The 24,313-nt window shown below is 47.5% G+C and overlaps 1 protein-coding gene across 7 annotated transcripts in view; it reads right to left on the bottom strand.

Annotated features, from left to right (window-relative positions):
* Nucleotides 1–24,313, bottom strand: part of LOC144754443 (F-box only protein 6-like) — a 189,597-nt gene that overhangs the window by 2,761 nt on the left and 162,523 nt on the right. The window lies entirely within an intron of this gene.

Below are 24,313 nucleotides of genomic sequence, written 5' to 3'. Positions count from 1 at the left end.
TGCTTCATGCTTGCATTTCCACGCAGAGCGTATCAGGACGTAACCCCAGTTTGTGTAACTGCATGGTGGTGCGATGCATTCTATGTATGAATATGAAATGGATAAGTCTCAGCTTATATTTCGTGGATAAATATCTCAGCTGTAAGCAACAAAATAACCATTGCTCGTCTGAAGGCAGTTCTTCTAGGTCATTTCTCCATTGTGTTAGTGCCTTGGGGGCAACCCAAGGGGTGCTTGTTTGCGTGAGGTTGTACAATCTAGTAATTAATCTACGAGGTGATGGTGTAGTTAGTAGATGTTCTAGCGGCTTCATTATATAGTGGGGGGGGGGGCTGGGAAAGTTGAGTGCATTGTCTTGCAAGTGGCTCGGAGTTGGAAATATAGGAATACGTTTAGGAGTGGTATTTGAGTGTCTTCCTGTTGTTGTGGCGGATCTAAAAAGTTGTCCTGTGGGTACAGGTCCTCTAATGTGGAAATGCCCATGCTGCGTGCCCGTGCTATGGAACCCTTATCATTAAGGAAGGGAAAATGAGGGTGGTGTGCAACCAACGTAGAGGACGTGTAAAGTAGTGGTGTCCCGTGCTATGGAACCCTTATCATTCAGGAAGGGAAAATGAGGGTAGTGAGCAACCAACGTAGAGGGCGCGTAAAGGTCTCAACTGTATTTATTTTGTTTGCTGACCTGTGATATGGTTTATAGACAGCTACATGTAGAGGGGTGGGATCCGCTATATCTGTTTCAATGGCTATGTGCGGCTGGAATGGGATGGGATGTATCCAGAAGTGAAGGAATTGAGCTTGCGCGCACAGTGTGTAAAGTTTGAAGTCAGGTGTATATATATATATATATATATGTATATATATATATATATATATACCAGCCGTATTCTTTCCTAAACAATGGATGAGAGGAGGAACGTGCAGATATATATATATATATATATATATATATATATATGTAAAAAAAAAAATCAGCAAAAGTGCTCCTTCCAGGAAATCTGCCTGTAGTTTGGTGGCGCGTTTTGCGTTGGTAGAGCCACTGCCGACAGTCAATTTTCCAATTAGATCCAAATAACAGCGCGCTCTCAGTGCAATGAAAACAAGGTTTATTCACCATCGTTACGCATTTCGAGAACTCGTCTCTTGATCACACATTTGAAACTTTGGAACAAGGTGCTGTACATAAGTAATGTTCGTGCACATAGAAAGAGGACTGTAATGTGAGTATACTATAAGCATTTACTGAGTCAAAGTGGTGGCAATTTTGAAACATGTTAATATGCTGTAGCTGTATGCATAATTGCATGTTAAAAGGTATGATAGTATCACATAACAAAAAAGTCTTGGCACAATCTATATACCTGACAATACTATCTCATATACTGCAGGTCTACCATTTCAGTAAGATATTATGCCATTTTGGTGCCATTCTGCCCGTTTCCCCCAGGTTGTAACAATGCTTTCATTATACATTCTGGTGTTGCTTTTGCAATAGAAGGTCTCGTTAGTGAGCTGTCTATATGCCTCATGCATGTATGTTTCCTTGTCCATGAGAACAACATTCCCCCCTTTGTCAGCAGAGCGGATGACAAGATTTGTCTCTTTGGCAAGGGATGTCGTTATTTTCTTTTGTTTAATGCTAAGATTAAATTCACTTTTCTTACCCTTCAGCTGGTAATGTTTGTGTTCCAGGAGTGCTTGGGTAACTACCTCCTGGAAGGTGTCAATATTGTCATGTGGGAGAGTCGGGTAAAAGACAGATTTTGGTTTAAACCCAGTGTTGGCTGCTTTATCTGTCGTTATATCCCAGAGCCTCGGGGCACTGCCCACCGTGTTTGCATTGTCTTGTTCAATGTTCATAAACAAATCCTGCATGGTCTGGAGAGTGTTAACATCACAGATAGTGAGATTGGGTTGACTATTAGTGCCCATACTTCCTGGCTCACCCCTAGTCTGGTTGGTTTTCAATGTGTGCTATTTAGTCAGTTTGAGTTTGCGCACAAATTTGAATATATCTATCCGAGTCTCGGTATAATCAAATACTTCTGTTGGACAAAAGGAAATGCCTAGACACAAGGTTTTCTTTTCAAGAAAAGTGAGTTGGCGACTTGACAGGTTCACTATCGTTTTATTTACCATATTTTCTTCATTCATTGTTGGTTCCTTTTCCTGTAGCCACCACGTTATGTTATGTTAATTTTTCTTATATGGCGCATGGCTGCCCCAACAGCAGGGCGTCTCAGCGCTTGCAGAAAAACCAACCAGGGGTGGCAGCGGAAAACAACAGAGGGAGTACTGAGAAGCTGAGGAGTCGGCTGTCTAGATGGAAGCGAACAACCAGGTTTTGATAAATTTACGGAAAAGCCAATGGTCTTGTATGGCACGTGCTTCAATGGGGATGGAATTCCAGAGAGCAGGGGCCAAAGACCTGAAAGAGCGGCCACCCGCTCTGCTCCTGCGAACCCGGATAGTGCAGGCTAGATGGCAATCAGCAGAGCGCAAGGCCCGGGTGGGAGTATAGGGGGTGCAGAGTCCTTGTAGTATTTGAGGGCCCTGGCCGTTGAGAATTTTGTGAGTTAAACAGAGGGACTTGAATTCAATTCTCTGTTTCACTGGAAGCCAGTGGAGTCGGTTAAGGAGATAAGAGGTGTGGCTATGTTTGGGTAGTGCAAAGAGGGTGCAAGCAGCTGCGTTCTGAGCCCTCTGTAGTCTTTTGACGACTGACTTATTAGTACCCAGTAGTAGTCCGTTACAATAGTCTAGATGGGATAAGACCAGGGATTGGACTATAACTTGCCGGGTCGGTGGCTCGAAGAAGCCCAGTATAGGTTTGATGCAGCGAAGGCTGCCAAAGCAAGTACCAGCAAACTTCTTTGCGTGCGATTCAAAAGAGAGTGTGCTGTCCATTAGGACACCCAGATTCTTTACAACCTCCTTAGGTTTAGGGGGGGACCCCATAACCGGGGGCCACCACTGGTGGTCCCACTTCTGTATGTTGCGTCCCAGCAGAACCTCAGTTTTGGAGGAGTTAAGCTGGAGATAATTATCAGACATCCAGTTTGAGATGGTCATTACATCTTCCTGAAATTTGGCCTGGTCAGGCAAGGTGTCATTGGAGAACGTGAAGATAAGCTGCGTGTCGTCCGCATAAGAGATCATCTTAATCTTACGTTCCCTGGCCAGAAGGGCCAGGGGGCGGACGTACACAGCGTGGGGCTGAGGGCAGAGTCCTGCGGGACCCCGCAGTTGAGAGGAAGCCTGCTGGATGAGTAGGGAGGGGCGTGAACCTGGAAGGAGCGGTACAATAGAAATGAAGCAAACCAGGCAAGCGCACCGTCTCTGACTCCGATCTCCCCAAGACGCTTGAGCAAAATCTCGTGGGAGACTGTGTCAAACGCTGCGCTTAAGTCAAGTAATATGAGAGCAGAGGTGTTCCCCAGATCTTGTGAGGCCCTCAGTTGTTCTGTGACTGCCAGTAGGGCCTACTCCGTACTATGATTTGCTCGGAAGCCATTTTGCGACTCGTCCAGGATCCCGTTAGATTCTAGGTGGCTGGTCAGGATGGAGTTCACATGGGCTTCCATCAACTTGGCCATGTAGGGCAGAAGGGAGATGGGTCTAAAATTCTCCGGGCGGGAGGGGTCCAGGGTCGATTTTTTAAGCATGGGGATAACTTTGGCATGTTTCCATGACTTGGGGATGGTGGATGTCAGAAGAGATCTGTTGATCAATTCCTGTCCCTGAATTAAGATGGAGTCCCGTAGCAGTCGGAAGGTATCAGGTTTGACGGGGTCGTCAGGGGACCCAGACTTCACCTTAGTAGTCAGGAACTCTTTATGAGTAATTAGGGGCAGGGTTTGCAAGAGTGGAAGGTAGTCAGGTAGATAGGTCAATTGACTAGATATCGGGGTGGACCTTCTAGCATCCAGTGACGTGTACATTTCTTGAACTTTGTTGATGAAAAACTGGGCCAGTACTTCGCATTGTGTGTTAGAAGTGATAGTGTTGAGGGTACCCTCAGGGATTTTGGTCATATCTTTTACCAGAGAAAAGATGGTTTTGGAAGGATTATGACTGGTATTAATCAGGTTAGTGTAGAATGCAGCCTTCGTTTTTTGTATGAGTTTATGATATGCTTTTGTGGCAGCCCTGTAGTTGATTTTAGCTGAGGGGTCATAAGAACGTCTCCGGGCGTGTTCAAGGATCTTACAGTTCTTCTTTTTAGTTGCTAGTGCACGTCTGGTTCCCATCGGCTCTGTTTCTTTTCCTTTTCTTTGTTTTCTTCTTTTCCTTCTTAGTTCGCTGCGCCCCTCCCTCTTCCTCGACCTCTTCCCCTTCCCCTTCCACGGTTCCCTCTTCCTCTTTGTGGTGGTGTTGGTGGAGGGCTGATTCTTCCCGGCTGCCGCCCTCTCTTTAGCACTCGGAATTCATCCAAAAAAGTTGCACGTTTGGTAAGGATTCCCATATCAGATGTAGTGGTTGTGGTTTTAATCGAGGTGTCCGTATCTAAATCGCTGGCTACTGTATGTACCCTAGATTCTTCACTTCTTTCTTCCTGTGGTTGCGCACTTGTTGTCAGGGTTTGTATGTTGTACAGATGATCATACGTTTTACTGTAAGTTAATATGCGGCCAGTCTCATAGTCTATACAGTCCCTGTGGAGTTTTCTTTGCTTTCTCATTTTTATGTCTTCCTTATATGGTTTTAGCATTGTTTTCAATTCCTCCTGAATTGTTTTATAGCCGTTTGTTCACTATCCGGTTGCCACTTGGTGCTAGTATTGTGAGCACTATCCTATAGTCCCAGGTTTCCAATTCAGCCACTCGGCGCTAGTATTGTAAACTGAACCTACTCCATGTGACTATTTACCTGGTTATGTTGGTTGAGTCTCCATGCATATATCGAGACTACAACCATTGTGCTACCAAGATGTCTAACTGTTCTACTAAGCCACTTTGGTAAAAGCTGATATGAATAGAGGGGGACTGTACCACAAGTTACTACTTGTGCAACGCTATATCTGTAAGAGACATTAGTTAGTGATAGATTCCTTACCTTAGAATATCCCCGAGCGTCAGACTGGATCCGGAATTTTTTTGCGTAGCAGTACCCATGCGCATCGGTAGGCGTCGTCCGCGGCTCCGCGGCAGTCGTCGGCGTCGTGGGTGCCGTGATGACGTCTGAGTACTTATACGCCGCCTCCGCGTGCTGACGTCAGTTCTTATACACAGCTTTTCCGCGCCAGAAACACAGAGCCATGATAAAAACCAACACTGGTGCCATGAAACTAGGGCCCTGAAAGAGGATGACCGTAACCCTAGGTATCAGTTCGCAGAACGAGGAGGATGGGTGGGTCGGTAAGGAATCTATCACTAACTAATGTCTCTTACAGATAGATCATACAAACGTAGTAACTTGTGCATCTGAAAGAGACACGTTAGTGATAGATTCCTTACCTTAGAATAGATACCCCAGCAATACCAACCCTGGTGGTGGGTCTGTGTACCAATAATCACACCAGAAAGTCCTGGAGGACGGAACGGCCAAAGAAGCCATCCCTCCGGACTTGGCTGTCCAGGCAGTAGTGTCTTGCGAATGTGTGCAGCTAGGCCCACGTAGCTGCCTGGCAAATGTCCTGCAAGAGGACTCCCCGGCCCAGGGCAGTAGTAGTCGCCGTGGCCCGAGTGGAATGGGCCCTCAGCCCCACAGGAGGTTCCTTTTTAGCCAAAGAGTAGCACGCCTGGATGCACAACACGGTCCACCGAGAGATGGTCCGTTTGTGCACCGCCCGTCCTTTCTTAACGCCCACGTAACCAACGAAGAGTTGGTCATCCACCCGGAACTGGCGTGTGCGATCCAGATAGTATGAGAGCGCACGTTTTGGGTCCAGACGGTGGAGCCTCTCTTCCTCTTTCGAGGGATGCGGAGGCGGAAAGAAGGTGGGCAAGGTGATGGACTGCCCGATATGGAAGGCTGCGACTACCTTGGGCAGAAAAGAGGGTCTTGTCCGCAACACAACCTTGTCCGGATGGACAGAAAGGAAAGGAGGTTTAGAGGAAAGAGCCTGGAGCTCACTCACTCTCCTGGCAGAGGTGATGGCAACCAGGAAAGCAGTCTTAAGTGTAAGAAGACGGATAGGACAGTTATGAAGCGGCTCAAAGGGAGCGCACATCAGGTAAGTTAAAACCAGGTTCAAGTCCCACTGGGGCATCACGAATGGAACAGGAGGGAACATATGAGTGATGCCCTTTAAGAATCTGTTGACAATCGGGGACTTGAACAAAGAAGGGTGATCAGGTAGCCTTAAGAAGGCGGAAAGGGCAGAAAGGTAGCCCTTGATAGTGCCCAGAGCAGAGCCCTGTTGGGCAAGAGAAGGAAGGAAAAGGAGAACCTCAGAAAGGGGGGCAGAGAGTGGATCCACAGCCTTTGCTGTGCACCATGCCACAAATCTGTTCCACCTGCAGGCGTATACCGACTTTGTGGAGGGATGCCTGGCTGCCAGAATGACATTACAGACTTCAGGAGGCAAGTCAAATGGCCTCAACTGTCGCCGCTCAATCTCCAAGCATGGAGGTGGAGACTGGACAGGTTCGGGTGGAGGACCGTCCCTTGCTGCTACGACAGAAGGTCCTCCTGAAGAGGCAGACGAATCGGGGGATCGACAGACATGCTGAGTAGCTCTGGATACCAATATCTTCGTGCCCAGTCCGGAGCCACAAGGGTAACCTGGACCCAGTCGCGCCTGATCTTCTTCAGCACTCTGGGCAGTGGTATAGGCGGAAAGGCGTACAATAGACCGCAACTCGACTCGCGACGAAAAGCGTCTCCGAGCGAGTGCCCCCTTGGAAATTCCAACGCGCAGAACTGATGACATTGCACGTTCTCTTCTGTGGCGAATAGATCTAACCAAGGCTCTCCCCACTGCCTTGTGCCACGTCAGAGTTCAGATGCCATTCGTGATCCATCATGCACCGATGGCTGAGTTCGTCCGCCCTGGCGTTCAGGGAACCTGCCAGGTGTTGAACCACCAGGGTCACGACGTGATGTTCCAGCCACTGCCAGAGGCGCAGAGCCTCCTGGCATAGGGTCCACGACCCCACCCCGCCCTGTTTGTTGCAGTACCACATGGCGGTGGTGTTGTCCATGAACACCTGCACTACACTCCCCCGGACAGAGGGGAGGAATGCCTTCAGTGCAAGCCGGATCGCCCACAGCTCCAGAAGGTTGATGTGGAGCCGGGACTCTGCCGGAGACCAGAGGCCTCTGATCTCCACCTCTCCCATGTGGCCCCCTCAGCCCTGGAGGGACGCGTCCGTCACAACTATGTGCTCCGGTTGGGGTAGGGAGAGGGATCTGCCGCTGACCCAACCGCAATCCGTGAGCCACCACTGCATCTGTCTTGCAGTGCCCTCCGAGATCAAGACATGGTCGGACAAGTTGCCCTGATGCTGGGCCGACTGAAACTTCAGGTCCCACTGCAGAGCCCGCATCCGCCACCGGGCGTGATGCACCAGAAGGATGCAGGAGGCCATCAGCCCCAGAAGCCGCAGCGTCAACCTGACCGAGACTCGGGATAAAGGCTGAAAGATCGGAATCCGAGCCTGAATATCCCGAAACCGCTGTTCGGGAGGATAAACCCGAAACCGCGCCGAGTCCAGAACCGCTCCGATGAAGAGGAGATTCTGAGAGGGGCACAGGTGTGATTTCGGCACATTGATGGAGAACCCCAGCAGGTGCAGGAGGTCGGCCGTAGTCTGGAGGTGGCTGACGACTGTCTGGGGCAAGTTCGCCTTCAACAACCAGTCGTCGAGGTAGGGGAAGACTGAAACCCCTAACCTGCGCAGATGAGCTGTGACCACCGCCATCACTTTCGTGAACACCTGTGGGGCGCTGGTAAGGCCGAAGGGGAGCACGTAAACTGAAAGTGCTCGTGGCCTACCGTGAACCACAGGTAACGCCGGTGGGCCGGCAGGACGGGGATGTGAAAATAAGCGTCCTGCAAGTCCAACGCTACCATCCAGTCTCCAGGGTCTAGGGCAGCTAAAACCTGAGCCAATGTCAGCATCTTGAACTTCTCCTTCCGGAGGAAGCCGTTGACTTTCCATTGACATTCCGTAGGTCCAAGATATGGCGTAGGCCCCCTTTGCCCTTCTTGGGTACCAGAAAGTAGTGGGAGTAACAACCACACCCTACTTCTGGCCCAGGAACGCGCTCGATGGCTCCCTTGGCAAAGAGGGCCGTAAATTCCTCTTGTAGAAGTCTTAAGTGATCCCCCGACACGCGGTGGTACTGCGGTGGCATGGCTGGAGGGGACGCCTTGAAGGGGAGGGAGTAGCCCCTTCGGACGATTTGCAGCACCCACCTGTCCGAAGTGACAGGGCACCAGTGTGGTGGTGATGGCAAACACTGCCCCCCACCGGCCTGAAAGCATGGACTAGGAGGGTTTTGAGGTGGATGCTGCAGGGGTAGGTGTGGACTGGCCTCGCCGTTGTCCCCGACCGCCGCCACGGTGGTTTCCACGTCCGCCACCGGGCTGGATGATAGTCTGCGGCCCGTGGCTGGCCGGACGTGTGGGGGCGCCCCTTCCTTGGCCACGAAAGGAGTGAAAGGCAGCCGTTTGCTGGCGCGGGCCGAGAGGCCCAAAGACTTGGCCGTAGCCCTGGAGTCCTTAAAGCGCTCAAGCGCATGGTCTGCCTTGTCGCCAAAGAGGCGACGGCCATCAAACGGCATGTCCATAAAGTGTGTTTCGGACATCAGCCGAGAAGTTGGCAGATCTCAACCAGGCGTGGCGACGAATCGCCACCGTCGTTGCCATCGCTCTGCCCAGTGAGTCAGTAGTGTCCAGCCCACACCGGATGGAATAACGCGCCACATCCCGACCCTCCACAAGGGCTTGGCCGAGTTTAGCCAGGACCTCCACCGGGCATTCTGGCAGCACGTCCGCGACCGTGTCCAACAGAGAGTGGGTGTAGCGGCCCAAGAGACATGCAGTATTGACGGACCGCAACCCTAAACTCAGGGAGGAGAATACTTTCTTCCTGTATTGCTCGTACCTCTTGGATTCCCAGTCGGGGGGAGCCGACGGGAATGCGGTCTGGGAATTAGAGGCCTGGATGACCAGGCTCTCGGGAGTGGGGTGGGTAGACAGAAAGCAAGGGTCGCCCGGAGCCGGGCGGTGGCGCCTGGCCACGTTCCTATCCACAGGCTGACCTGTAGCGGGTTTGGACCAAGTGCCCAGAAGAACGTCTGATAAGGCCTCATTAAACGGCAGCAGAGGCTCAGCCGAGCTTGACTGCGGTGTAAGGACCTCAGTGAGGAGGTTAGTCCTCACGGCCGTGACGGGGAGCTCAAGGCCCAAGGCCTTGGCCGCCCTTGTCAGCACCACGCTATAAGCAGCCCCCTCCTCCGTAGCCACGCTAAGAGGGGAGACAAAACCAGTGTCGGGCGAAGTGTCCAGACCACTGGCATCCCCAAATCCTGTCCAGTCTGCAGAAGACTTGCACTCATGTGCCAGAGGGTCCTCAGACCCCTCCCAATCCCCCTCGTCACCCATCGCCTGGTACTCAGGCTCAAAGGATGGGGCCGGGTCGTAGAAGTAAAAATCTCCCATCGGCGTCGAATGCGTCGCCGAGCGGCGCTGCTCCGGCGCCGGACCCGATTCGAGGGCAGGACCAGGGACGGCGTCGACCGTGGTCGGCGCGGGGGGCGATATCCTTGGGGTCGGCGCCCGTGAGGTTGTGAGGTCGACCGGCGGCTACCCGGATCCGGATCCAGTGGGGCCCTGCGGCGTCGGGACCTAAGTCGCCGACGGCACCGGGGCCGCTTGGCCCGAAGGCACCTCGGAACCCGACGGAGGAGCAAGCGACCTCATGGCCATGAGGAAGTCATCAATCTCCCCCGGCGTCGCGTTCTGCCGAGGGACCGGCGGGTATGGAGCAGGCTGCGACATCTGCGGCTCCGGCGGAGCCGTGTGGGCGGTGTAGCCTGAACCCCCGGCCGGGTCACGCGAGCGTCGGGGGGGAAATAAGAAGAGCGATGGTGCCTCTTCGACTTCTTGTGCCTTTTACCTGAGGACTTCGAGCCCGAAGACTGATGACGACTCCCGGAAATGTGGTGACTCCGGCCCCGCGACCGGACCCTCGACCTCCTTTCGGACCGGGACCTCGAGCGGCGCGGGGCAGACTGCAGAAGCTCGAGTCGCTTACAGGACCGCTCCCGTCTAGCTTTAGACGTCGAGGCCGGCAGTCGGAGCAGGACTTGTCGTCGTGGTCCGAGCCTAGACAGTGCAGGCACCGGCGATGGGGGGCGGTAACCGACAACAGTCGGTTGCAGGCGGTGCAGGGCTTGAACCCGGGCATCCCTACCGGCACCGTCGGAGTCGAGAGACTTCGAAGTAGATCAAAAAGGATCATAAAAAGTTAGTCAAAAATTGACTAGGGTACAACTTTTTCCGGATCTGCGCTTGCTGGTACGAAAAAAGAAGAAAGGACGTCAGCACACGGAGGCGGCGTTTAAGTACTCCGACGACGTCATCATGGCGCCCACGAAGCCGACGACGGCCGCTGGGCCGCGGACGACTCCTACCGACGCGCATGGGTACTGCTACGCAAAAAAAATCCGGATCCAGTCTGACGCCTGGGGATATTCTAAGGTAAGGAATCTATCACTAACGTGTCTCTTTCAGATACTAAATTCGTACTGAAATGGTAGACCTGCAATATATGAGATGGTATTGTCAGGTATATAGTTTGTGCCAAGACTTACAAATTTGTTTGTTATGTGATACTATCATACCTTTTAACCTGCAATTATGCATACAGCTACAGCATATTAACATGTTACAAAATGGCCACCACTTTGACTCAGTAAATGCTTATAGTATACTCACATGTACAGTCCTCTTTCTATGTGCACAAACATTACTTGTGTGCAGCACCTTGTTCCAAAGTTTCCAATGTGTGATCAAGAGATGAGTTCTCGAAACGCTTAACGTTGGTGAATAAACCTTTGTTTTCATTGCACTGAGAGCACGCGGTTATTTAGATCTAATTGGAATATATATATATATATATATATATATATATACACATATATATATATACGCAACAGCAGCTCGGGTATGAGAATAGGCTAGCTCGCGGGCGGTCCAGGTTGGGGCCACCGGTAGCCCGAAAATTATTCCACCACGTTTCAGTTTACAGAAAAAATGTACCCGGACATCAAAGGTTGCGTGTGCAAAATTATATATATGCCCCAAGTTATGCCAACTTACATCTAGGCTGGTGGGAGGAACGGGTGCTCTGAGGCAGTCCCCTGGACCAGTGGACTGATCATGTCCTGTTGTGGGTTCGGTTCATTGATGATGTCTTCGTAATGTGGCAGGGCACGGAGCAGACATCGAGCTGTTTATCAATGATCTTAATCAAAATTCTTTAAATTTAGAATTTGTAGGTCATTATAGTAAAACCACAATAGACTTCCTAGATATTCGGATAAACCCTTTCATGGTAAGTTAGAGACAACTGAGCTTTTGAGAATTGGGACGCGGAGCCAGGAGGAACATGGCGGCAGGCTGAACGCTGGTCGCAGAGGCTCCGGGAGACTACTCGGCGGCTGAAATGCGGAGGATAACGACGGGAAACCAGGCGGCTTAATTTGGCAGTTGCGCTAAGAGTGTGATGGCGCTGCTTAGAGGTTACGAGCAGACGTTGTCACCTAATTCGCTCGCTTTCTCATTTTTCGTTTTCCTGAGGTTTGGGCTCAGCTCCGGCTCTGGCTGTGATTATACTCCCTGTTCCCCTCAGTGGCGGCGGCGCTAGGACCCAGGGACAAGAGAGGCGCGTATGATTTTCAAGGGGGAGACGGAGGAAGGACGATTTGGAGAACGCCGGACGAGCTTGTGGATTCGAACCCGCTCGGTTTTGGCGTTACTCCAGCTCCGGGGGCCAGTCTGCAAGGATATTTTCTACGCTCCTCATTTCTGTGGTATATCAACGCAGATATCAGCGGTAAGGCGCTTTAAGGTGGGGTTAGTGGTGAAGCACGATTGCATGGATCTGGAGTTGGCAGATGTTGTTCCAGTTAACCCACAAGTGGGGGGGGGGGGGGGGGGAGGTAGAGCAGTGCCAAGAACAGGCGCAGAGGCAGAAATTGGCTGATAAATCCGCTCCTTTTCCAGTCACGATCCCCAATTGCTGTTCTACTCCTATCTTTACCTCGGGTGTTGCTCCTGTTATTAATAACTCTACGCGGGAACAGGGAGAGCTGTTAGCTGCATCACTTTCCCCGCCAAGGAGACGCAGGAACAGATATTAGCTCAGATCACAGCAGGAGCGGAGATCGAAGGGAGTGTTGGATTCAATAGAAAGGGAGCGGCCTATGCCATTGAGCCCCGGTAAAGGGAAAAAAAAGACAGGGAGCATTAAAAAAGTTAAGGGCTTGAAAGTAGCTCAACTGCCCCCAAAAAATACCCCTTCACTTAAGACCTACTTTAAAATAATCGAGCAAGCTGTGGGTCCTGAAGCGCAGTTGGATATAGCCATGGCTGCTCATGGGACCGGGGCCCCCGTTCCCTTTGGAAAATCATTTTGCACCTCTGGAGGGCTTGTCGGATGCTGAGAGTGGGGGAGTCGAGTCGTTTGAAATTCTAACCATCGAGCCCCAGGTCGGGCAGTCAGCTATAGTTAGCCCCCTTCCTCCTCCCTCACGCCCCTCTCATTGTATAAGAGCTTCGGAAGCCGCACAGGGTCCTCAGGTTTCTCTGACAGTAGCGGTTCCCACGCCACAACTATCTGGAAAGGGGGGTAATACTCATAGCCATTGCAAGGTTTTAACTCAGTCAAACGATCTGGTTCAGGTTCAGGGAGGCCAGTGGCAGTCAGAGAGCTTAGACGGAGACAGGCTGGGCTTCCTCTTTCAATCTTTAAGGAGGGACCTAATGACTACATTTGAGATCTCAGAAAGTAATCAAAAGGCTATTCACGACAGGTTCGATTTATTGGAGTCCAAATTAGACGATGTTATCACGCGGACTGGAAATCTGGAAGTTGAAGTTACTGCCTTATCTGAATCTGTCCAAGTGAACTCCAAGGATATTGACACCCTAAAACTGCAGAACAGATCCCTTGCTATGGACTTGGAGAGATTAGAAACGCAAGCCCGTCGGAACAATCTTAGAATCTTGAAGATACCTGAAGGGGAAGAACAGGATGATATCAAGGGTTTTGTTTGTAAGCTTTTAAGGGATGGTGTCTTAAAAGGCCTGATATCGACTTGGAGGCGGAAATACAAAGGGTGCATAGGGACCCCTTTAAGCTACATACAGACAGGAAAGCTCCCAGGAAGATTCTAGTGAACTTTTAGTCCTACAGTATTAAGGAGTTAATTTTGGGATGATGTTTATCCCAGTCTGTCCATCATCGGGCAAACCCATATTTAATATGATCAGATATTGGTGGGAGAACAGCCCATAGGCCGTGGGAACTGGCTTCCAGGATGCCCGAACTGAGATCATTCGGAGCTCAAGTCCAAATAAAATTTCCTGCCTTATTAAAGATCATTTGGCGGAACAAAATGTACAACTGCAGTCAGCCTGAGGATGTAGATGACCTCCTTTCTCAGATGAGGGAGAAATAACAGCACAATGAGAAAATAGAAAGGGGGAAGAGAGAATGGGGGAAAAGAAGAAGAGCGAAATACTAGGGACAGCACAGGGGGGAGCGTTATAATAATGTGATAATGACATTTAAAAAAAAGAAAACAAAATTAAAGGGAAATAAAGGGATAAAATAGATTATAAAAATATACGGTTTTATTTTAAGCACCATCCTCTCAAATATTAGGAGTTGTAATATCATGTCACCGTAGGTGTAGTTGAGGACAATTCAGCCACGGGCAGTTCTCCTGAGGCCCTAAAGGCGGTTACATCGTCAGGTATGAAGGGAGGGTTCTTCGGGGGTGAGGTTGGGAGGGTTCACTGGGTGGCAGGGAAATGGGAAAAAACGTCCTCATACGTAAAGAAGATATCTTATTTACTTAAAACTCTGGATGTGTGGGAAGTAGGTGCCGGGTCATGAGCAGGTCAACAAGCATAAAAATCCTCTCCTGGAACGTGAATGGAATAGGAGAAGGGAGAAAACAATCCAGGGTCTGCGAATTCTTAAGAAACTCAGATGCCCATATTATTTAACCCACCTAGAGTGGAATGCTTGTAAGATTGTTTTCGGGAGATTGGGGTGGGTGCAGGAAATATTGTGCTCCAGACAGAAGGGGGCAACTAGGGGGGTCGCAATAATTATTAGGGCAAATAGGGGGATACGGTTGCTAAAATGGGATACAGATCAGACAGGTAGGTGGCTTGTGGCGGCTCTCTCGATCTGCGGCATTCAATACACCTATGCCGTTTATTATGGCTCTAATGACGATAATCCTGGCCCCCTTCTGAAATTGGGGGCAGGGCTACTTGAGACATCGGCTCCTATGATTCTCGGGGGGGATTTTAATTTGGTTTTTGATTATACCTTAGACCGGACTTCTAAGGTGAAGTATCACGCTCCCACTAAATCTATCTCGGCTCTGGGAATCATTATGAAAAGACTTTAATTTGCTGGATGTCTGGAGATCCAAATATGGTACTACTAGAGGTTATTCATTCTACAGCAAAAAGTATAAACAGTACTCTAGAATAGACTATTTCTTAACGGATCAACGTTTGCTTGCAGATATCATTTCGGTTTCCCATACTCCAGTGGGGATTTCCGATTACTCTGTAGTCGAATTAGTCTTCACATTGAGCTCTAGACCCATAGATATCAGGTGGACACTAGATAGGACGCTGCTCTTGGATGACAGAGTAAAGGCAGAGGTGAAAGAAAAAGCCACTGAATTTTCATCTTTAACATTGGCTCCTCTACGGATCAGATAGTATGGGAATCCTTTAAGGCCTTTCTACGCGGACTGTTGAGTTCAATAATGGCTCATAAGAGGAAAACTATTAAGAAAAAAAAGTCAGACGATTTGAAAGCAATAATAGAAAAGGATTCCGAGTTACAGTCGGCTACTGTCTCAGATAGGGGGAGGATCCCGGAGCTGGAGAAGGAGCTGTCAGATCTACAAATTTCGCTCAAAGTTGCTGATGATAAGATCATTAAGGATAGGTGGGAGGTCAGCAAATTGAAAAACTTTGAGTATGGAGAGAAATGTGGGGCCCTGTTGGCTTGGAAGTCTAGAGCAGAGAGATCCAGGAATAAAATTAAAGTGTTAATTCGGAGGGAGTCAGGCCTTTCAATTATGGAGGATGGGGCTATTAGGGAAGAAGCCAGGGGCTTTATGAAAGGCTTATATCATGAAGATATGAGCTTTGGGTTAGAGGAGGCCCAGGCCTGGCTGATCCAGAGAAATCTATCCCAAATATCAGAAATAAATAGGAACTATCTGGCGAGTGACATCACAGAGGGGGAAGTAAGAGAACAACTTAAGAAAATGAGTTGTGGTAAAGCTGCTGGCCCAGACAGGCTACCAATCGAGGTATATATAGATTGTTCAGAGACATTGTTTCCTGTGCTTACCACAATCTTTAACAGCCTTTTGATTCATGGTTATAGTATCCCCCTTCATGGTCTGAAGCCACGATAACTCTTATAGCGAAGCCCAACAAAGACCCCAAAAAGATAGAACCTTACAGGCCTATCTCTCTTTTGAACTTGGACCTGAAGCTCTATTCTGGGATATTGGCCACTCGACTTGCCAAAATTATAAAATCAATTATTCAACCTGATCATAGAGGGTTTATCCCAGGGAGGCAGTTGAACGAGTTAACATTCCAGGTGATAGGAGCGATTGATGTCGCGGAAGAGAGAGGGTTGCCAGTAGCCATAATAGCGATAGATGCGGCCAAAGCCTTTGATCAGGTAAACTGGTCAAACCTTTGGGCCACCATGGCCGGTTTTGGGTTCCCTTCCGTTTTTATAGAGGGAATTAAATCCCTTTACCAGAGTCCACAAGTAAAAGTCCTGGTTAACGGAGGCCTGTCTGATTGGTTTAAAATCTCCCGTGGTACCAGACAGGGTTGTCCCCTGTCCCCCCTTTTGTTTGACATTTATATTGAGCCTTTTGTTTGAGCAATTAGAGCTGATCAGGTAATTCGACCCTTTAAAAAAGCAGACCTGGAGCTTAAAACAGCTTTGTATGCGGATGATCTCCTCTTATATACTTCCAATCATGTGGAGGCAATTCCTAGGCTATTTCAACTTGCCGAGGAATTTGGAAGGTTCTCTGGGTATCAAATCAATAAGGAGAAAACAGAAATAATGGGGTGGAATAATTGTACGGTCATTCAGAGGGGGCCAAACACAAAATGAGGGATTTGGGAATCCATCTGACTCAAAAATTGAATGTTATCCCTAAATTCAGTTGGCAGATAGTTGTGAAAGAGATTACTAAAACGCTAACAAGATGGGGCAATCTGCCACTGAATCCATATGGACGAGTTAATCTCGTCAAAATGACTATACTTCCCAAATTAAGCTTCCTTTTTAATACCATCCCATTACCCTTTGCCCCAAAAGATATTATGAGCCTACAAGGGAAGATTGGATCCTTTATATGGGCCTCAAAATCTCCCAGGATAGCCTGGAAGAAATTAAGGAGGGGGTTGAAGATAGGTGGTCTGGCCCTACCAGATTTATTTTTATATTGTCATGCCTTTCACTTCAAAAATGTTAGGTTATTGGCCAATAAATTGGACTCTTCTTCACAGGGCCGCCTCTTTCAGGCGTTGTTGCACGACCAACCACAGGGCCAGGAGTTCTTCCTTTTTAAATTTGGCGACCAGAAATTCTATTAAAAAAGTCTGACTTAAGATTCTGCAGACAGCACTTAGGAACTGGTTATATGTCCGGTGAGCCTTGAGGATTCCATATTATAACACTCATGCCCCAATTTGGAACTCCCCGGGCACTCCGGAATGTCTTCAGGATCAATTGTCCCAGCCATTGAAAGCAGCAGGTCTGAGCAGATGGGGGATCTCAGTGGTAATTCAGGCCTTATAGACTGGGATTCTCTAGCATCCCTGACCAGCGGGTCTTTAACAAGATTTAAATTCTACCAACTTTCTACCTGGTGGTCAAGGCAGGCGAGGGAGTTTGAAGATGAAACTGGGATCCTTGATTCTGTCTGTAGGGGGGGGGGGGGAGTTTGGAAACGAGAGGTCTCGTTTTGGTACAGGCCGCTAAAGGGGGTAAAAGGAACGTTAAATTTAGAGCTGGCGAGCCTTTGGGGTAATGTGTTATCAGATAGCCCTGAGGAAACTCAAAAGATTTGGACAGACTCATTTTCCATGTCCCAGAGCCTAATAGAACCAGCTAATCTTAGAAGAAATCATTTGTTTACTGCTTATAGGGTATATTGGACCCCGGCTAAACTATCTAAGGTTACGCTAGACAACTACCATTGCCCTAGATGCAAACTTCCGGCAGCCGATGACCGACACATGTTTTTAGAATGCCCAGAGATTTCTGAATACTGGACGACTGTTATTGGCTTTCTGGAAAAGGTCTTATCAGTCCCCATTACATGCTCTCCTAGATTAGTTATTTTTGGTTTGCCACTTGGCTATTACATTAATAGCTTTGCCTCACAATTTATATTCTATGTGATGGTTATAGCAAGGAGAGAAATTTGTAGAGAATGGAAGTCGGAGGCCCCTCCCAGGTTCGCTGACTGTTTAAAAAACATTATGTCAGTCAGTAAGTTAGGCATGGCTTGTCAAGCGGAGAGCGCAGAAAGGGTGTGGTCTGCACTGCTGGCCTGGTAGAAGATCTAATGGTGGTCCAATGATTATGCCAGAGGTGTGTGGGCCCTGTCCTCCCTGGTTTCCGAGGCGTTCCATCAGAGGGAATGGGAGTTGGACAAGGAAACAGCCTACCTCTGGGAGATTCCTGTTTGTCGCACACTGAGTCCAGGGCGGTAACTAAGATCGACAGTGTGAAAGGCACGTGGAGTTCTCATCTAGAGTATTCATCATCTGGTGGCATGTATGAGGACAAAAAAAAAAGTTAGAGACAACTATATTCAGGAAGGCCACTGCTGGAAATTCAGTTCTCCATGCAGACAGTGCTCATCCTGCTGAGCTTATTAGGAGTATTCCATTTGGAGAATACTATAGAGCTAGGAGAACTTGTAGCAGTGAGGAAGAATAGGACAGGACAGAAAAAGAAATGACTCAAAGATTCATCCTACGGGGATACTATCGAGATATATTGAAAGGGGCATCAACCAAAGCTAAGAATCTGGAGAGACAAAAGATTCTATTTGAACCTTCTAGAAGGAAACAACAACAGGAACAGAGTAAACATCTGGTAAACCATGATAACTCTAGATTTATAACCACCTTTAATGTAAAGCACAAGGAAATTAGATCCATCCTGAACAAGCACTGGCATCTTGTGAAAAGCGATCCGGTATTAGGTACTAGAGTTAAAAGAAAGCCAGAAATTACATATAAAAGATCTAAATCTCTTAAAGACCTGATTGTTAAAAGTGAATTCTCTGAAAAAAAGAAGGGCATCTCCTGTCCAAAAATATATATAGGTAGCACCACTCTGCCTGTGCATCAAGGAATCCTTTAACACAGGCGAGCGATTGTTAATCAAGACAGAACATATCCTATTGCTAGACATTTTGAGTCCCATCACCAAAGTAACCCTGTGAGCCTGCAGTATACATGTATAGCAGAAGTCCAGGCGGCCTATCAGAGGCAACATGGGAGAACATGGCGGCTAGCAGTGTCGGCTAGTCGGGAGGCTCGGGTGTCCGGGCGGTTGCAACGCAAGACTAGCGTCTTCTTGGACCATCGGAGGATAGAGGAACACTAGTCTTTTCCTAGAGGATGAAGTTTTGGTAAATCTCAGTGTTTGGGAGATTTTTGTGTCGAACGCTGCATGTTCGGCTGCCGCAGCGCCTGGGTCGCGGCTGGATTGCGCTAACTCGGAGACTGTGTTTGGAGGCGGGACAGGCTTCAGAGCTCCCGGTGGGCGTCGGACGAAGACGCCGTTCGGCTTTTTAGCTTAGTTTTGGTGCACGGGGCCGACGCTCAGTTCGACATTGGACCCTTTGGAGTCAGGGTATATTTATCTCGCATAAGCCCTCAGCTGAACTCGGACCTGGATAATATACAAAGCCCCGACGCGGCGGGAGCCGCCACTATCGTTATAACGATTCAGAAAAGGGGGTGGTGATGAACAGAGTGTCTGAATTAAGCAGACCACTCTTACCCAGTCCAAAGATCAGGGCTTGATCCATCACCGTTATTTAGCTCACTGCCCCATCCCAGCTCAGAACCTGGCTATATGCAAATTAGTCTGTCCCTGGCCCAGTGCATCATGGGAACAGGGCAGACCAAACTACCAAGCCAATTCTTCACCAGAAAGGAGACAAGCTTCCGGGGACCGGTTTCTGGCATTTCAGCCTCGTCGGCCCGGCTTGCTTGAATCCTGATGGAGCAGTGAGCAAGGGACTCATGTCTGAGTATACCCTGCCACACCTATAGTGGCCAAAAACGATTCAGAAAAGGGGGTGGTGATGAACAGAGTGTCTGAATTAAGCAGACCACTCTTACCCAGTCCAAAGATCAGGGCTTGATCCATCACCGTTATTTAGCTCACTGCCCCATCCCAGCTCAGAACCTGGCTATATGCAAATTAGTCTGTCCCTGGCCCAGTGCATCATGGGAACAGGGCAGACCAAACTACCAAGCCAATTCTTCACCAGAAAGGAGACAAGCTTCCGGGGACCGGTTTCTGGCATTTCAGCCTATCGTTATAAGGCATCTCCAAAGCGGCAATACAAAGGTGAGAGGACACAATATCAGTATTGCTGAAAGGGGGCTTGTACGGTGGGCAAAGGCGGCCTCTGAAGTTGAGAGGGAGAAGAGTAGCATCTAGGATCTCCTACGTTGGTACAGATTTTTGGACCACGCAGCAAAAACTACCTGACCCACAATGCACTGGGGCAGGCTTTCAAAACAATTTGTTTAATACTGGGAATATTGCGAATGCAAAAGAAGTGGCTGGAGAAGCCTTTTCTCGTATGTCAGGCAGTGAGTTACAGGGAAGCCAGGCTACCGGATACACGCTTAGAAGCGAAGGTGGGAAACAAGGTGGTGGGGGCGTAGGGACGGATATTGTACCACTGGTATTAACTAAATCGAAGGCTAAATTTTCCAAGAAGACGGGCAAAAAGAATACTTCTAAAACTCAGAAGCCTGTTATTAAGGTCAAACCACCACCTTCATTAAAGGCTTACTTTAAAACAGTTCCTGCAGTATTGGAACTTAAACCTTCAGACGGGGGTTCTGCATTAGAGTTCCCAGAGGAACTCCATACGCCCAATAGGTATCATCTTTTGGGTCAGCTAGAACAAGATCAAGGGTCAGAGCAACCAGAGTCTTTAAGGGTTGCTATGATGCAGAGTTCAGAGATGGCGGACAATGAGCCCAGGGTCCATGACAGTATCTTAGAAAATTCCAGTATTGACAAATTAACACCTACTCACAACCTTGGGATAGATCCCTCCGCTATATCAACTAGTAGTATTTTTAAGACTGTTGAGACTCCACTTAGTGATCAATCTGTTTTGCTTATGCTTCAGTTTTTAAGCTACGAGGTAAAAAATGGGTTTGTAGCTTCGCAGAAAAATCAGCAAGAAATAAAACTATATTGTGAAAAGCTGGAAGAAAGGTTTGACGCGTTGGCGGCTAGAACCACTGAATTGGATCCACAGTCTCTGACTTAAAAACACTCGCACTCCAACATATCAGGAAAATAGACTTTCTTCGACAACGAGAACAGGGGTACCAGGAGAAGATGGAGTCGCTAGAAAATGCGCAAAGGAGAAATAATTTGCGTCTCCTGAAGGTCCCGGAAGGGGCAGAAGGGAGTAATATCAAGGAGTTTGTGGTCAAACTTATCAAGCAAGCAACTGAAGTCGAATTTTCAGAACAAGATCTGATGAAGGACATACGAGTGCATAGGGATCCGTTTAGACAAAACCCTAATAAACCGAGACCCAGGAAGATATTAGTCCATTTCCTGACCTATACTTTTAAGGATGAGATACTCAATAGGGCGCTCAAAAGTAGTTTTCTTTCAGCTGAAGGAATTACTTTCCAGATCAGGTCAGGTGTATCCTCGATCACAGCATCCAGACAGTGGGAGCTTGGCAAATTATTAGATCCTTTAGGCAACTCGGCGCTACTGCCCAATTGATGTTCCCTGCATCTATAAAAATAATGTATAAAAACAAAATGAAAGTTTTTAAAAGGGTTGAGGGGGCAGAAGAGTATCTACAATTAGTTACAGTGGATGTTAAAGGGGACCAGGGGGAGTGAGACTAAGGGACTAACGTACTAACAAGCTAATAAGCTGACTCAGTCACTGAATGTCCTCCCAAGAATCGCTTTTGTAAATAGTTTAACTCTCGTTTTTTTTTTGTTGCTTAGAGTGTTTCCTCTTTTCTTGCTTTTTTCTTAATCTTTAGTAGTTCCACTAAATACTTAGACCATCCGGACATTTGAGGAAGGAGCCTCAAGGCCTTGAGTGAGGCCAAGAAGAAGGGGGGGTTCTCCAGGGGAGCACGGGAGGGCTAGGATTGTACAGTGTAGGGGAGGGAGGGCACTGGGTGGGGAGCATGTGGGAAAAAAAATGTCAGAATCGCCAAATAGGATACTCAATTGTTTACACCTACCAAGGAAAATATGTTACAGGATAGGGTAGCCCCACTGGGATATATGAAGTTTCTGTCATGGAATTTAAACGGTTTAAGGGTTAAATATAGAAGAGAGAGGATATTTCAATAGTTTAAAGATGCCCCCGAGCATATTCTTATTGTGCAAGAGACGCATTCTACGGAGCAGGAGCTAAAGGAAATTTGTAGTAATAAAAAATTGATTCAGCATGTTATAACCACTTCACAGCAAAGCACTATTAAGGGAGTTGCAATTTTGATTAAATCAAACCCTGCTATAACACTACTAGAATCAAGAGCCAATAAAAAAGGGAGATGGGTCATAGCAAAGATAAAATTTCATTCTTATAAATTTATGGTAACAGGATATTATGGGCCGAATTTAGATGATTTGCTCCCTCTTAGAGAACTGTTGGTTGAGCTCCTTGATTTTGATGATCCTCTAATACTAGCTGGGGATTTTAACCTAGTCCTGGATCCGCAAATAGATAAATCATATAAACTTAAGACTTCGCACAACCCTAAAACAAGATCATTATTAGTACATGCAATCAATCAGTTTGGCTGGAAGGATTAAGGAGGAAGAAATGGGGTACAAAAAGAGAATTTACTTTTCACAATGAGAAGCTCCGCCATAAGTCCAGATTAGATTTTTTTCTAATTTCAGATCAGCTTTGTGAGCTCGTACATTAAGTTAAACATTTAGGAGCACATATTTCAGATCACTCTGCAGTTTCTCTAGCTTTGAAACTATCGGGCTCACAGAGCAATAAAAGATGGACTATGGATAGGAGTATTTTGTTGGAGGAAGAGATAATAGAGAAAGTGATGTCAGAGTCTAAAGCTTTTTTTTAAGAACAATTTAGGGATAGCTACACTTCCTGTTGTCTGGGACTCGTATAAAGCTTTTTTGAGAGGGATAGTATTGGCTATTCAGTCTTCCAGAAATAAAATATATAGGGCAAAGATCTCTGAGATTGAGTTAAAAATCACTACATTAGAACGAGACTTATTAGATCGAACCTCAGCGTCAGGAGCAAATGTTCGGAGAGAATTGTTAAGTTGTAAATCACAACTCGAAGACATTCTAGATGATAGACTTAGAAAGCGATGGCAGGCTAGTTCTCTCGCTCATTTTGAATATGAGGAAGCTAGTGGTAAGCTACTAGCTTGGAAGGCTTAAAAGGAGCAGAAGAGGAATATAATTAAAGGAGTCCAGCTGGGCAACACGGGCTTGATCTCAGAAAGCAGGGTTGATATAGAGGAAGCTTTCTTTAATCACTTTGACTAAGTATATAAGGAAGACTTCGCTCCACAGGAAGACTTAATTCAGACATGGCTTGCGCAATATGCTGTTCGGCAAATTGATGATCAGGCATCTGAGAATTTAAACAGAGGAATCAGTTTGAAAGAAATAGTTGGGGCAATAGAGTCAGCTAAAAGAAGTAAGACTCCGGGTCCGGATGGGCTGCCTGCCGAGCTTTATAAAGCTTTAGCTCCAGTAATCTCCCCTGTTCTCCAGATGCTTTTTACATACATTTTTGAGGAAGGAGGTAAAATCCCTTCTTCTTGGGATGAAGCGACGGTCGTTCTTGTCCTCAAACCTCTTAAATCTCCCTCCCAGTGTGATTCCTACAGACATATCTCTCTGCTTAATTTGAATTATAGATTTTTGGCCAAAATATTAGCAGAGAGATTAAATGGGGTAGCTGGTAGTTTATTACATTTTGATCAAAAGGGATTTGTCAGAGGGCGGTCCATTCAAGATCTGACGCAAGCATTAGTGGGGGCAATTGATCTCGCTTCCCTTTACAAACTTCCGATGGCGATCATAACACTCGATGCCACTAAGGCATTTGATCGTGTTAACTGGAGATACTTGGCGAAAGTCCTAGAAAGGTGCAATCTGGGCAGGAATTTCTGCAGATCTATATCTGCATTTTATCATGCTCCAATAGCAAGAGTTTTGATAAATGGAAGTCTTTCCGCACCCATAAAAATCAACAGAGGTACACGACAGGGGTGTCCTCTCTCACCCCTGCTTTTTGATTTATATATAGAATCATTGGCCGAAAAACTTAAATTAGATCAGGCTATTCTACCATTCAAATATAAAAGTTGGGAGAAAAAAGTGTCTTTATGCCGATGACATGATGCTATATACTTCAGACCCAATTAACGCAATCCCCCGTATTTATAGCGCCGCCGTTCAGTTTGGGCAAATTTCTGGATACCAGATTAATCAGTCTAAATCTGAATGCATGACTTGGTATATAACCACTCCTACTCCAATTCCAATCTTAAAATATGAAATAAGATATCTGGGGGTACAAATTACGCAGGATATAGAACAACTGGCTGATAGAAATTTGGCGAAAATCGACAGAGAGTCCGCTGAATCTCTGAGAAGTTGGTCACTTCTTCCCTTGACTTTAATTGGGAGAGTCAATATTATCAAGATGATGTTGCTCCCTAAATTAATTTTCTTATTCCAGAATATTCCGTTAGCCTTTAAAGAAGTCAAGTTAAGCAAAATCCAAGCTAAATGGAATTCCTTTGTATGGGCCGCTAA

Source organism: Lissotriton helveticus, chromosome 5_1, assembly GCF_964261635.1.
Source record: "Lissotriton helveticus chromosome 5_1, aLisHel1.1, whole genome shotgun sequence".
NCBI lineage: Eukaryota > Metazoa > Chordata > Amphibia > Caudata > Salamandridae > Lissotriton > Lissotriton helveticus.
This window is presented reverse-complemented; position numbering and strand designations above follow the sequence as displayed.